We start from the raw sequence: 6,094 nt of genomic DNA on the forward strand, positions 1-6,094 counted from the left end.
TATTAGAAGGACGCTCGTCAAAACAAAAACATTACAACATACAGAATGCAGTATAGGGATACGTACACACACTTTGTCATACTTCAAGTCCTATTTGTATTGTGTGTCACTATTGTATAATGATGATGTTGTTCCACTCACTCACGATCCCACTCAAGACCTCACGATCTCACTCAAGATCTCAAGATCTCAAGATCTCACTCAAGATCTCAAGATCTCACTCGATATTTTACTCATGATCCCACTCACTCACGATTTTACTCAAGATCTCACTCAAGACCTCACGATCTCAAGATCTCACTCAAGATCTCGCTCAAGATCTCACAACATATCTTATTCAAGATCTCACTCAAGATCTCACGATCTCAAGATCTCAAAGATCTCACTCAAGATCTCACACATCTCAAGATCTCACTCAAGATCTCACTCGATCTCAAGATCTCACTCAAGATCTCGCTCAAGATCTCACAACATATTTTATTCAAGATCTCACTCAAGACCTCACGATCTCAAGATCTCACTCAAGATCTCGCTCAAGATCTCACAACATATTTTATTCAAGATCTCACTCAAGACCTCACGATCTCAAGATCTCACTCAAGATCTCGCTCAAGATCTCACAACATATTTTATTCAAGATCTCACTCAAGACCTCACGATCTCAAGATCTCACTCAAGATCTCGCTCAAGATCTCACAACATATTTTATTCAAGATCTCACTCAAGACCTCACGATCTCAAGATCTCACTCAAGATCTCGCTCAAGATCTCACAACATATTTTATTCAAGATCTCACTCAAGACCTCACGATCTCAAGATCTCACTCAAGATCTCACAACATATTTTATTCAAGATCTCACTCAAGATGTTAAAGGAGAATACTAACGAAAACAAATCTGTTCATATAAAGGCATTCTAAAAGTCACCTCCCGTGATTAAAATTGCACCCAAATTTGGTAAAAACGCAAGAAACACACAAAAAACGTACTCATATTTCCGCCTGTTACGGAAACACCCGACAGTTAAAGGAGAATACCAGACAATTTCAATAATTTGCTGAGTGAAAGATAAAGTCATCAGAAACATGTACCCAGATTTTTAATTACAAAATATGGTTATTTATGTTTTAATCGCGAAAACAGTTTCTGGTATCTGAGCTTCGGCCATGATGCATATTCCGCTGGAACTCACGTGACCTTTCCGCTCGTGACGTCAAATATGACAAGAGTCCGCCATATATTGCCAAAGACCAAGCGCTACAGTAATACAAATGTGTTGTTTCTGTCGTTTTTGTAAGTGGTACGATAATGTATTGGGTTGCCTGGGAATTCACAGCATCATCGAACAATGGAGTGAGTGAGTAAGTGAGTTTAGTTTTACGCCGCACTCAGCCATTTTCCATCTATATGGCGGCGGTCTGTAAATAATCGAGTCTGGACCAGACAAGCCAGTGATCAACAGCATGAGCATCGATCTGCGCAATTGGGAACCGATAACATACGTCAACCAAGTCAGCGAGCCTGACCACCCGATCCCGTTAGTCGCCTCTTACGACAAGCATGGGTTAAATATTCTAACCCGGACCTTAACAGGTCTGGAACAATGGAAAGAGCCACCGGGTTTTCAAGTAAAACGATAGATTTAGGCAGGAGAAATGTTCGATCATTTCGAGACTTGTGCATATGAAAGAGACATGCAGACATGTGGTATGAAAATCCAAAAGTACTGCTGAAGAAGGAAACAGTACCCACGAGATTCATTTACGTGTATCATTCCATGTTACAACTTACTCATTTTTAACATAGATTAAATCAAGTCCGATTGTGATGTAATAGGGTACCAGTCGAATTGCCCCAGTTACAAAATGCCCCAGCAAATTTGGTCAAATTGCCCCGGATTTCTGGTCAAATTGCCCCAGGGGGTAGTCAAAATGACCCAATTTATTTAAAATGATTAAATATTTGCCATAAATGCATAGTTTTGACAAGTTTGATATCATGTTCTTCATATAATAGTTATACATGCATAGTTATGAGATGACTAAAGGAACATTTATCAGACATTTTACTTCGTAATAACCTATGAAGAACATAATATCAAAGTTGACAAAAGCTATGTATTTATTGTATAGGGCCTATATTTAATCCCTTCAAATACATTTGACCAAATTAGGATGAATGACCACAATGTCTGGGGCATTTTGTTGCTGGGGCAGTTCGACTGGTACCCATGAGATATATATTATCAAAATCAGTAAGAGATTTCACATTAGCTTGAAACAAATGTTTCAATATATAACGTTCGTTCCGGTTTGGAGCCCTAAATGCTGCAGTCTACCCGAAAAATTGCCGAATACAACCGCAAATCATGAAGTACTAAATTGTTACATTCATTGTTTTCTGCTTTGTCCAATTACGCACGTCGGCATCTGACTCGCTATTAATTGTCAGTAGTGTGCACGTGTGCAGTGAAAGTTCTTCTGTATTCTCATTGGTTGACAAGATGCGATTCTGATATTCAAGGTTATGACCGAGCTCTATAACTATTTACATATGCAAAAACTAGGGAAATAGACATTTTCCTGACTAGTATTATATAATTCATCAGTTTTGGGGGAATAACTTATCTGACTGACTGAGTTTGGTTTTACGCCGCTTTTAGCAATATTCCAGCAACATCACGGCGGGGGACACCAGAAATGGGCTTCACACATTGTGCCCATGTGGGGATTCGAACCCGGGTCTTCGGCGTGACGAGCCAACGCTTTAACCATTAGGCTACCCCACCGCCCCGAATAACTTATCTGCGTCGCTTATATTATCTCTGCTCGACCAGGGTGGGATCTTGTATGGAAACTTGATACGTTATTAATGAGAACTAGGATCCTAAATTTTTTGCAGCAGATTAATCTCTATGTTCCCCCGTTTGAAGCATAATAACTTTTTTAAATCCCAGACACCCTACAGTCAACCATTTGACACAAAAGAAACTGCAATCACATTTCAAAAACATATTTTCTTAGACTGGTCATTTATTTATAGGGTTGGGTGTGCTGGTTGGACTGTATCACATTTTGCTGACAAATAATATTCCTGATTGATTATGTGGCCTATTTATAAAATTGTTTTGACATCAAGCGGTGCCTCCGTTTCACTTGATTCTTCTTCATCTTCACTGGAAGATTGTCTTGCAAGACGTAAAATTTGGATCGTATTGATACGGTCTAACATCCATTTCAGAAATGACATCAGGGACATCTTTTATTGCTTCAGAATCCATGAGGTAAAATCGAAGAGAAAGTCATCAGCAACAGGCACATATGACGTCATGTCACGTGTCTCATTGTACCTCAGTGGGCTTGAACTACAAAGCCACGTTTACAAGCATCAGCTCACAGGCACACTTATAAGAGCTCATAGCTGTTTTGACAGACTGGTGCAATAAGTAAACGATCATTCGTACTATATTTATTCCATAATCTGTTTATGTGAATCTCCTTTGTTTTATGTCCGCACTTGGCTGTCGTATGTTGAATTCTATGAAAATGCTGTAAAATGCTTTCAAAATAAAATTATATAAAAAACACAACAAAATTGTATTTTATTTGGCTGGCTCATACATTTTTATGGAAGATGTCAGTAACTGAATATCAGTTCCTAATAAATTATTCTGCATTACTTATATATATTGTAACCCGCAGTTTATTCAAATTAATATGCATTTTTAAAAAGATTACTCTTTTTACGTTTCAAACTCACTCGAATTACATGAATTATAAGCTATAGAAATAAAGGCCGCTGCACATTTTCCAAACTCCACACCAACACTGAAATTAAGAATAGTTGTCACACAATTACTACCATGTCTTTATACTCTCTTGCTCAAGCTGCTACTAATCCTATACACATATCTATTGACATTTCTGACACAAATGATATAAAATAAGCTAAGAAAGGTTGATTTATTCTTTTTGTAAATATATCGCAATACGCGTGGTTTTGACAGAATTTCATGTTTCAATAACTCTGCGCACACTTGCCGCTTGACAAAAGACATTCCGAGACGGGCCCAAGTCCATAATAAGCAGGGTCAGAGAGTAACTGCGTGGGGAAGGAAGGACACGCTTGCAGAATCAACACAGAATTTCTGAAAATAGTCATATTTTGACCAATGTAAGTAGCTCTAATAAGATATGCACGTGAAAATGGTTATTGTATTTATTATGTTATAGATAATCATTTAATTGTATACGTTTAAACGTTCACTTCACGCATTTCTGAGGAATTGCGATGGGAAGCCATTTTTATTTTCTAGCCGTCGCGTGCTCATTAGGTCGCACGGTATTCGTTTCCAAGAAACAGTCGGCGTGGACTGTTGTAGTTTGATTTCCAGGTGCTTTGAATCCGGGCATGTGTTTAACCGATATACTTCAACAATAAAGTTTCATTGCAGACCCTTTTTACGTTGTAACAAAGAGGCGTGGTATGTTCTATCTTACTATCCCCTTTCGGTCCATGGCTCAGGTTTCCGCTTGCGATCAGGAGAGAATTTTTTTTTATCTTTTCTGTGTCATGGCTTCATTTGAGATAAAGCATGCTATGAAGCTTTCGGTGTTGTGGTGGTCAGTGTAGTTCGTAGGTTATCAGTTCACGACAAAGAAATTATCGCTTCGACAACATTGTTAATTAGACTGTCTATATCGTGTTACTTTCATAGACGAGGAAGTTTGTGATAACGATTGTTGATAGGCTGATGCAATTTGGGGCCTGCAATTTGTATATACACTTGTTGGTGTATTGCACTTATTCCAATTTGCACTAGTACCACGTGAAGGCCCAAAAAGCCCAGCTTTACAAATCTAATTAGCCCACAACAAACCACCAGATCACAAATAATAAGTGCTCATTTAGTACCAAGTCATCTGCATCACATTGTTTGCCTTCATGCTCACCAACAGTTTCCATTTTCTTGGGTTGTAGTCAAATGGGCCATAATGAAAAGTAAAAACGGCCGAAATAAGGGCCGAAAAATACAAATTTGATAATTACATAGTAAAATAGTGTTCAGTTGTTATTTTGAATGGAATTTGAACATGAGAATCAAATGTTTTCATTGTGAAGCGTCTTGATTCAGTATCATGACTAATCCGTATGGGATGTTTGCTTTTTGTTGTAAGTTTTTAATCCAAATCTAATTAAAACATGGGAGTCTTAACGTTTTATTGTAAAGTTTCTCGACTCAGTGTCTTAACTAATGAAATCACTTCAATTGACATGGATATCTTATCCAGTTCACACAAAAAGCTTATGAACCAAACTACAAAGCAATAAACAAAATCAGAAATATTCCTGTTAAAGTTGTAACACCTAACTGGACTCAGCAAATAAAAAGGGCTATACAACTAGACTCCACAATAACACAACTAGATTCTCTCGTCCAAACAGCTAATAACAACAAAACACAAACTAAAATTATTTCTGCCAACAGAATCATGTCAAAAGAAAAAACAACCAACTACTGTAAACGTACTTATTTTCGTGTAGTGCAATTTACGAGGAATTGACAGTTTAGACTACATCGTGCGGTCAATTATTCGCGCAATCAGTAATTGCCGGAACTGCCAGCTGTCTCTTTGGCCGCCACTAATAGCAGTGAAAACAAACAGAGTGGCTTAACCTGTCAGGCGGCGTTTATTGCTTACTCACCGGAAATCCCTATCTGTGCGATATACTAGTACACAGTAATCCGTTTACTCATGGAAGAGATGAAAAACACATCAGTCTTATGTTCCGAATTCTGACGATCTGACGAATTAACTTCTACTGTATATGAAGCTCTTTGTGATTTCAAACAAGCCGGGTTGTTGTGAATGAGATGATTGAGTGTTAAGTGACTATTAAGCTTCATGATGTACTGGTAAATAAAATCTTAATGAATAAATAAAATACTGCTGTATTATTTCTTTCCGAGTCGTTTCATGGTAATCTGTTTTGTATCAAACCATCTGTCATGTGACCAATTTCCTTGGCGGCCACAAGACACATTGCTGTTTACGCTAATTCGGCGATGGGATTTGGCTCATTATTTAATTAT

Source organism: Haliotis rubra, unplaced genomic scaffold, assembly GCF_003918875.1.
Source record: "Haliotis rubra isolate DU_JTF1 unplaced genomic scaffold, ASM391887v1 Scf476, whole genome shotgun sequence".
Classification (NCBI taxonomy): Eukaryota; Metazoa; Mollusca; class Gastropoda; order Lepetellida; family Haliotidae; genus Haliotis; species Haliotis rubra.